Source organism: Ornithodoros turicata, chromosome 1 (assembly GCF_037126465.1).
Source record: "Ornithodoros turicata isolate Travis chromosome 1, ASM3712646v1, whole genome shotgun sequence".
NCBI lineage: Eukaryota > Metazoa > Arthropoda > Arachnida > Ixodida > Argasidae > Ornithodoros > Ornithodoros turicata.
This window is the reverse complement of record NC_088201.1, coordinates 161778421-161788584: the sequence shown is the minus strand read 5'-3', so window position 1 is coordinate 161788584 and position 10164 is coordinate 161778421. Positions and strand designations below refer to the sequence as shown.

Below are 10164 nucleotides of genomic sequence, written 5' to 3'. Positions count from 1 at the left end.
ACCTTGGGACAAAGTCAACAAGTAATTCACCAAAAGTCAATGAACGCCTGAAATGTAACATCTCTGACTGGTAGCAGGACGGTCCACGTTCAATTCCTGGTGCTAGCACTGACTGGCTTTTTCATGAATTATTTGTTGAAGTTTCGATGTGCTTGAGAACCATTCGCAACCATTGTATCCTCATGAGGTGATGAGGGTTTGTCATCCCGAAGAGACTCCCTTTCTGACATGTGTCCTTATGGATGCTCATCACTGCAGAAAAAAAAAAAAGAAAAAGCATTTAATGACAAGAAATGGATATTCGTATTTACTGTATAATGATTGTGCACAACAGAAAGAAGACTTTCGCACAGAAGGCTGTGCTTCTTCAGGTCTAACATCAAGTTACAAAATTCCAGAATATATGACATGTTGTAAGGTAGAGAATAAGTAGAGTTATTGAGTTGTCGAGTCGAGTTGAGGGGGGAGTTGTACCCCCTTTTATTTTATTATATATGATCGTATAATTATTTTTATGTCTGTACCAACCCTCGCTCTCTACATTACAACATGTTTTATATATTCTGGGATTTTGTAACTTCATGTTAGACATTAACAAGAGCAGCCTTGTGCACGAACGTCTCGTCTCATTAAAATTTAGATGCTCTCAACAGTCTTCTTTCTGTTGTGAATCTCTATCGCAGCATACCTGCACATTGCTGTTCTACGTACTGTGACTTTGCAGTAAGAGTATGGACTTTGGGTAAAAAGACTACACAGCACTGCTCAGGTATTTTTGCCTATCGAACACTATGTATGTATGCAGTATGCACACAGTATTTGTGCACCGGACCACTAAAAATGTAGTGAATGTGGCGTTGCCCACGGTAATGCACCAAGTTCAACACAATTATTGTAGAATCCAGGTATTTTAGCTTACATGTCAAGCCAGTACCACCCAGTGTGAAGTTGTGAAAAATAAATAGTTTCGATTTTTCTAAGCTCTCAGAACACAGACAGTGAATTAATAAGAGTAGACAATGTTAACATGAATTCTGGGCTATTCTTCAATTAAAGGTTCACAGATAGTAAAGGCACCTTCCTCAATGGACGTTGATGACACTGAAAATTCTAAAACGTTATCAGAGGCGACATCAGCTTCGGTGTGCCAAAGGATTGTATGTCCAACAGTAATCCAGCTAACAGTAACAAAAATGTGCAAAAGACAAATTAACTGAACTAATGTAACGTACCTTCTATATCAGACAGTGAAGCTTGTAACACCCCGTCCACAGGAACCAGTGTCCAGACAGCAAAAGTGCTTGAACTGGGAGATAGCAGCTAATCTGGATGGCGACCTTTGTTTTCCACCCTGAAAGCGCAGGTTGTAACTTTGAGGGCAGATTTAAAAGTGGTGTCAAGATGTCTGCATGCGACCGCACATGAAAAGTTGAACATAGGTGAATACTCAAATTATAACATCACATTGTCATACCTATTGGTGGAGGTAGACTGCAACTAACGTGTCAGCCATTTCTTCATGCACCAGATACAAGCCAGATCATGCTTCATTTCCGCCTTCAGCGTGCACCTGGTAATTCAGAAGTTAGATTATCAATACTATTGTGTTGCTAATCGTGGTTATATCAGAGTAAGCGCAGTCGGACAGCTGCACAATCGATTCATTAAGCTTGCTATTTTTTATATCTGAACCTCGACTTACCTTTTTTGCTCTCGTTTTTTGCCTTGATCCTCCGTGACACGTTCAAAACGTTGTGCGTGGGGCACCTGAGATTTTCATCAGACGATTTCGTGCCGAGATTCCAAAGTGCCTCTGGAGACGCGCGTAACCTATGATAACGTTCGTGGACGAAATCCTTGCAGTGGACATTAGCAGGCCCACTGTCCAGCCAAGAGCTTCGCACTTTCTGGCAGCTTATAATAGGTAACACTTGAATGCTCCGATTAATTGTTCTAACACCGTAGCACCCCGTCGTATCTTCGACAACTTCGCCGTGGCATATTACGTATCATATCGCTCCAGCCCATAAAAGGCAAGGTCAGGAACAAGGGAAGTGCCTTTCCAAACGACGCCGTGCCCAAAAAAAATTATTCACATGCTTTGTTTCCGGCTTAGCAACAACATACCAGCTGTTCGCTTATGGTACGATGCACAAAGGGACGAAACGGAAAGAAGCCAAGCGGCCAAGCCAAGAGTCCCATCCCAAGCCAAAGACAGATAAAACCGAGAGCAGTGACTGCGGTGCGCCCGTGCGCAGGGTTCTACGACGGTCTGACGGCCGGGTGTGGGAACTAAAAAAAAACTGTTTTCTAAAAAACTACGAACAGTTGGAGCAAGATATTTTGCACACATATTCAGTGTTCGGTAATGAACACACAGCGCGAGGTATCGCTCAGTTCTGCGGCACTTCAAAATCTGCATATCGACCTTTAAGAACACAACCCCATTTTCTCGAATTACAAACGGAGTGTGAACCTTCCCCTTCGAGCATATTAGTTACGCTAGACGGTGTCCCTCTCTCTACACCTCAACCATCCGCACGTCGACCGTATCCTCGCAGCAGAGGAGGCATTCCAAAATACTCAGGCCATGCATTTGACCCCATTGTTCTTTCCACTTTTCTCAATCTAATTTTCAAAAACAATGACTTTGAATTCGATGGCAAGCACTACTTACAAGTTAACGGAACGACCATGGGCATCAAGATCGCCGAGTTACGCCAACATTTTTATGGGATTCCTAGAAGAAACTTTTTTGTCCAAACGTGAGAAAAAGCCAACCTTCTACAACCGCTTCCTTGATGCCATTTTCATGATACGGCCGCATTCAGAGGACGACCTAAATGAATTTATTAACGACATCAACCAAGTTCACCCTTCCATCAAATTTACTCATTCATATTACACTGTAACAGTTATCTTTCTCGACGTTCAGGTGACATTAACCGACGGGGTCATCTCCACTGACCTCTACCGCAAACCTACGGACTCCCAACAGCAGTTTTCTTTTAACAGCTGCCACCTGTGCGATACTAAACTCGCTGTACCCTGTAGCCATGCGCTACGGTATGGACCCTATCTGTTCCGACAACGAAAACCGTATCTTTAGAGGAGGCCTCCGTTTGAATCTCGAAGCGCCTTTTACCGCCTTCTCACACTGATGAACCACCTACGAGAGCAACAACGAGGCACAATGGATGAAGCAGGGGGGGTGTCGAGCTCGCTCGAAAAAAGCGTTAGCTCAAGGGAGCTGCCATCCGTTGGTCATGGAAAGGAGTTGCCTTCCGTTGGCTGCTTCATTCCGCTAAGCTTGACGTGCTCGTTTTCCTAAATTCATCGTTTCATTTCATTGTTTCATTTATTTTTCATTTTATTGAAACATCTGTAGGAACCTGTACAACAGAGGGGTGGCCAAAAAGCAGCAAAAAAGCTGCTTGACTAGGGCACGTAACCTTTGTCACTCATCACTGATAGTTATCTGTTGCAAGTGACGATGATGCAAGTCGGGGGATAAAAACCGGCGTTACCCGAAAAGAGAGGGGCCCTTGCACGTGTCTCGCGCAAGCCAAAACACTTTATAATAATCCAATGGCATGAATGACAATGATGACAATAATGAAATGACATGTATGCAGATTAGCTGGGTCCCTCAAAATGGGCTTGAGAAACGAGAAGGTAGACAGGGTAATATAATCAAAACGACCATGAAAGTATTTCAGCAACACTTTTCATGTGTATTCCTATTGGGAGCTAAAGAAGAATCCAGATGCAATCAGAAGTGCTGAGCAGAAGGGAAATTTGTTAGCGATACGACATCTGCATCCCTGAAGGCAAATCATTATTTTGTGCATCTTGATACAGACCGGTGGTGGGGAAAGTGCTCGCCATTGTCGGCCTCAAAGCGGTGGGAAATGTCACGACTATCGCCCCTTGGGGAATGTTCTGATCTTCTAAGGGAACTGTGCCGGCATATGTCTGAAAGCGTCTCAGGAAAACCCAGGGAAAACCCCAGACAGTACAGCCGGCACCGAGATTCGAACCCGGTTACGTCCCAGCCTCGACGTGACACAGCCAGCACGCTAACCACTGCGCCACGCGAACGGGTATTGATAATGACCGACGCATGCCTTGTAGCATCTGGACCGCTTTCAAGGACGCGCAATGATGAGGGGGAGGGGGCGTTTGAATTTTGTGACGCAGTGTGACACTCGTAGCCGCCTGCTGTTTTTTTTTTTTTCGCTCTTTTTTTTTAGATTATCTGGCCTTTTTTAACCATGTCTTGGGAGATATTGCAAGTTCTTCGGGAGGTTATTGGGCGGTGCTGGGAAAAAATCTGTTGCCCTTATCGAATCAGTTTACGTAGATCAAAAGAAAAACAAAAACAAAATCAATAACAATCAATTACAACGAAGGTTATGGGACGCGCAATCCACACAGTGACGCGTCATATTTTTTTAAAGACAATAGCACAATAGCTTTCTTTTTTGCAGTTAATATTTCTGCACGACGTTCTGTTCTTTGATGACGTAAGCATCTGAACAATAATTGTTATTTTGTCTTTGTATACATTACGGTAAAATAAACACAGGCCCCATGAATGACATTCCGCTAGATATGGCCGCGAAGCAACTGTGGCTATGAGTGGCGAACCTCACTTTTTTTACAGAACTTGAAGTCCACCACGGATAAGCGCAGACTCAACCAAAACTATGCACGGTATCGCGACAGGAATAGTCGAAAAAAATTAGTAATAATTACGCTTTAGCGCCGCCTGCTTGATTTTCGCAAAGAATCGGGCGTGATCTTTGTGATAAGACGGTTATTTAGATTTCTTTTTGATAAGACGGTTATCACCAGCATCAAGGTCAACGCATAGGTACGAAAGGAAAAACAAGAGGCGGGAACACTTCCTCCTCTCCCAGCATTTTCCGTGCGCTCTTCTTTGCGACAATCAAGCAGGCGTGGCCAAAAGCGAAACTTTATTATTTTTTAGTCGATTTCTGTTGCGATGCTGTGCATAGTTTTTGTTGGGTCTCTGGCTGTCCGTGGAGGACTTCATATTTGTGTAAAAAAGTGAGGTTCACTTGGGAATTTTCAAAGTCCGATTGAAACAAATAAATTTCCGTCAAGTAAAAACGTGTCAAAAGCCTTCCTAAATAGCGGAAAAAGTTCCCAGAAGGCAATTGCCCAAAGTTCCACAATCCTCCGGCGAGTACGTCGCCAGTTATCATTTTTTATCACCTTAGGTGAAACACCCTGTATCTGTAGCTGAAAAATTTACGAGACTGTCACCGGAATGCGTATCAGGTTCTCCAAACACAAGATCAAGGTCAGGTGATGTTACTAGAAGGAGCTGCAGAATCTGAAAACGAACGATGCCCAGTCAATTACAAAATTAACAACAACAAGAAAAAAAAGCTATCATTTTATAGCACAGTAAGATTGACTTACATTTACACGTTTTCATGCACGCTTGATATGTGGCAAAATTATTGCCGTTTCCCCCACATCCTCCGTAGATAAATTTCAGGCAATCCAGAGATCTTGGATTGAAGTAGAACCTCGTGATTTTTGCCTTGCACGGGCCTTTAGCAGGAGCCATGTAGCAGGCATTGGGACGATCCGCTATTGGTACAAAGAAAATGAGGGGTCAAATAATGGAAGCAGCAATAGCTATATAGGGACCGTGCAGTAAAGTTTCGGAGGAGAGAAAGAAGCCGCACAGGAACGCCGCCAAACGAGCAGCGGCCGTGTTTTGTTCGGGACAATCGTCCACATTTCGTTTGCTTCCCTTATCTGCTTTTACCTGAGTGGCAGGGAAGTCGGCAGTAAGAAAAAGGACACATAGAGAGCGAGCGGACCACTGATCTCTATAGTAATAGTCTGGATAGCGGATTGAGGGTGCAACCGTACGGTCACCGCCGCCATCTTGCGAAGCTCAAAACATTGCCGTCCGCGACTCAGCTGCATAATCTGCATGCGCCTTTGCGTAGCATTTTTGTGGTGTCATGCCCGCCTGCTGTGGTTATGGGTGTACTGCCCGTACTGGCAAGATACCGGGGACGACATTTCACAAGTAAGTAACTTAGTTTTACTAATAAATGTGATTTATTAGTCCACGAGCGGGGCGACGAAACGTTGCTGTTGAAGCATGTGTGCGGCACTTTGTGACTCGTGTCTCAAGATCTAAACGTTAAACTTTAAGCAGTACGTTATCTGGATAGAGTCATTGTGATAGTCCAGACTTCCTGCAGTTCGCGGGTATGGTCTCGGCACGTAGCAGGCGTTGAAGTGGGCGTGTCAGGTGGGATCTACGGCTTAGTTTGTTTGTCACGGTATCGACGATTGCTTGCTTGGATCAGCCTTGTCATCCCTGCCGTAACTGATGGCATAAATTGTACAATGCAGGTTCCCTCACAGCCGCCCACAACATTTAAAAAAGTGTGTGGTGAATGTCAGGCGAAAGGACTGGACGCCGTCGAAGACATCACTGGTCTGCAGCAAACATTTTAAAGACAGGTGCTTCGACAGAACAGGGCAAACCGTTCGACTGAGGCCTGACGCTGTGCCCAACAAGTTCGACTTCCCAGAACACCTAAAGAAAGTAATAATGCATACGTCATATGTAGAGGCCGGATTTATATGCACTAAAAGCTGGTTGAACACACATGCACGAAAAATTCATTAATCTTGCTCAAAATATGCACCTCTAGAAATTCACTTGCATGCATTTAAAACACGCAACAAATTCACTGGGGCAAAAGTATATTACTTTATGCAGCGTACAAAAAGCATGCACAGTTGAAAGCATAGATCGAGAAGTTACCAGTCAAAATGAACTCCCTACGAAGTTACCATGTGAAAAATGTGACTAAGTTAACAACGAAGTTATTCAGCCTGAAACGTAACTCGCAGTTACGGAGTTACTTAAGAAAAAGAACGAGTTACTCCCACGTTACTTCGGACACAAAATAGCAGTGCAGCTACACTACACAGGTGCAGCTCGTGTGAGCAGTTGAGTTCGACCCTGAGTTGCCTGCGTTGAGTTTTCGCTGATGTCCAACAATGCGAACGCTTTGCATCTTATTCCCTGTGGGCACACAATGGTCCATTTCAATAGCAGCGGTTCTTACTTCTTGAACAGAATACTGTCATTGACTGAACATCACGTTTTATGACATAAAATGCCATGGAAGAACCGGAGAGAAAGCAAGAAAAGAAGTGGACGTGAGTGAAAAGCGAATTAAAAGTAACGTGGAACTTAGCTTAAGTTACTTTGGCAAAGTTACCTGAAAAAGAAATGAGTTCCTCTGAAAGTTATCACGGCACAAAAGTAGAGAGTTAAGTTATCAGTTACCAAAAAAAGGAACTTGGTTACAGTAATGAGTTGCCTCGAACTCTGGTTGAAACTGTGTATTTGCATGAAAGTCTAGCCTCTATGAATCATGTTCCCTAGTTAAGAGTTTCAAGCGATGGTTGATTATTGGAATCAGTACTGCATGAAGTGCACCTTAAAGCTGCAACTAGTCCAATATATGAAAACACTCCTGAATTATGCATTCATATGCAGTTAAAAGCCACTATCATATTGGATAGGACAGTACTAAGATGGGTAAAAGCATATAAAGGAAAAAGTATTGCACGAAAATTTTGCCTAACGTAGAAACTCGCATTAGTGGGACATACAAACACACCAGCCACATGTCTCTTTGGTGCGTTCCAGCATGTTTACTTTACTTAGAGACAATAAATAATTTTTCAACCTCGAATGTCTACTCTTTATTCTCCCTGCTTAAGTTTGCGACAATATATGTTTGAATGCAGCCCAAAGGAAAACAATGTGATCCGTCTGGTCAAAGAAGTTTCCCAGTGCTACAGCAGTATTGGACTGTACCACCTTGCCAAGGAATGTACAGAGAAGGTGACAGCCAGGCCTCATCTGCGAAAAAAATTGTCAAGGTTGATCATATTCAACAACCAGTAATGCACTCTGCCCACTTACCTGGTTGACTACTTCAAACTTGCTGTTGCAACTGGACTTGTGATACGTTGATATTGGAGCTTTCACCACAAGACCTTGCTACTTAGCCTTTTTATGACTTATTCACTCTACCTCTAGTCATTTTGAACTGTCTTTACCGCCATTTACTTCCCCAGTGCACATATTTCTAGTCGATATGTTTTTACCGTCATGTAGCCTTTATATCACATAATATCATTCTAGTCCTTTGGAAGTGCTTTAGTGCCGTTCGGCATTCCGTGTCATAACTAGACATATCTAAACTTCCTGTGCAAAGCATGATGTTTATACCCATGCATATTAAGATGGTTACATAAACAAATGTATCTAACATTCCCTGGCATTCCACACCCCCGAGCAGAAAGGAAATGGGAGAAACACGAGAAGCAACACGCTGACAGACGACAAAGGAAACGTAACACAACAAATACAACAGCACACAAAACCAGCAAATCACATAATCGAAGTTCAAAGTACAAAATTGGAACGACACGACCTCACACGAGTACAAAATAGGCAGGAAATAACATGTATGTGACGAGATTTCACACAAAAAACGTAAGGAATCCAATCACGAGGGATTTCTGCAGCGATCCGTGGCAAAATATTAGCGAAGCAGCAAGGGAAGCGCTCACAAACAGCAAAACTTGTCACAGCTTACATGCATTCCAATGGGCTGCAATGGCTCTTTTGAGCACCGCAATATGGCGGACGGTTGGCGTACCCTTTCCCGCGATACCCTCACCCATCCGCTATCCAGCCTTTATACATAGAGATCAGTGGAGCGGACAGTGTAAATTCTCGCACATGTGGTGCTGCCGCCACAGTGTTCGGCGCGCCGCCTGGAGAAGCGCACGTCCCTCTACGGGTTGTCACAACGAAGTCGGACCACACTTAGAAAGAAAAAAAAAAAAGTGAGACGAAGCGTTTTGCATTTGGCGTTTCTTGAGCGTTTGCGTTTTCTGAAACAACCTGGCCGACCTCAAGGGGAACTGTGCCGACATTCGCCTGAAAAGTTTGCCGGAAAAGCCAGGGAAACCCTCGGACAGCAAACCGGGTGGGAGGATTTGAACCCGCCACCTCTCAGTCTTCACTACGACCTTGGTTACCACCAACGGAGGGATGCAAGTAACAGATTAAAATTGCTCTTTCGTCTACACCGTGCGTAATCTTTTTATTGACGGAATAATGTTCTTTCTTTTACAACCACTTCTTTGACGTGATTTTTAAGAGAGCTTCGCAGACTGTAACCTAGAGAGAGAGAGAGAGAGAGGCCGATAAAAAACTAGACATGTGGGAATAGTAGCCGTAAAAGACGAAGCGTATACGAAGTGAATGGATATATAATCGAATCAGTTATGTAATACAGCATACGGATATTCGGGTGCATACACAATAGATGCGAGCGGATCATCATGCGATGCAGCGCTCACTTTGTTCCATGTCTCTATTCCGACGCTTTTGTGCTTAGAAGTGGAGCTTCCGTATGATTCGAATCCATTCGGTTTGGAAGATACATTACTTCGATGCGAAGTTGGAATACAGAACTACGCATTCGATTCGGAATTCGAAAAATCCGATTCTTCCCAAAGCTATAAAATAATGATAGCGTGACTCACCTGAAACCAAGCAAATAGTAAGAGCCACGAGAACGAATAGGTTCATTGTCACACGATGGCTTCGAAGCGTTTAACTCCGGATATCAGTTGTGTGAGTGTCTCGTGCACTTGGGTTTTTCCACGGTATCTGTACGCTGCAACAAACCTTGAAACAATACCGAGTTTCATATAGTGTGCCTGTGCATGTCGGGCGTTGTTATTGCAATTCTTGTGCGTGCATGCCAGCCATTTCCCTCCTTCCACAAAAGCTGCCACGGCCTTGGCCTCCGAGTTGAGAGTTGCACTGGCATGATTCTCGCCCAATGAACAGGTTTCGTGTTGTTTTATCGCCCGCTACAAGTTTCTTATTGACATTTTGGCTCCAATCATTATAATTAAAAAATGAACTAATCAATTTCACTTAATTAACTAATTAATTACAAAAGAAAAATAATCTGAGTTTCCTCGCACCACTGGTAACACTATACAGTCCGTCTTTTTGGTGTCCGATGAACCATTTTTTTAGAACTCTGGCTCATTTTTCGT

At 43.6% G+C, this 10164-nt stretch overlaps 2 long non-coding RNA genes across 2 annotated transcripts; both read right to left on the bottom strand.

The window, feature by feature from the left end:
• Positions 1-227: 227 nt before the first annotated feature.
• Positions 228-1841, bottom strand: LOC135372163 (uncharacterized). The gene is made up of 3 exons (XR_010415851.1): positions 1475-1841; positions 1233-1405; positions 228-252 (listed from the first exon to the last, which is right to left on the bottom strand). It is a non-coding gene; the product is annotated as an uncharacterized LOC135372163 (long non-coding RNA).
• A 2837-nt stretch (positions 1842-4678) lies between these two features.
• LOC135378726 (uncharacterized) lies at positions 4679-9778 on the bottom strand. Its single transcript, XR_010418559.1, has 3 exons — positions 9640-9778; positions 5452-5625; positions 4679-5362 (listed from the first exon to the last, which is right to left on the bottom strand). It is a non-coding gene; the product is annotated as an uncharacterized LOC135378726 (long non-coding RNA).
• Between the last annotated feature and the right edge of the window lie 386 nt (positions 9779-10164).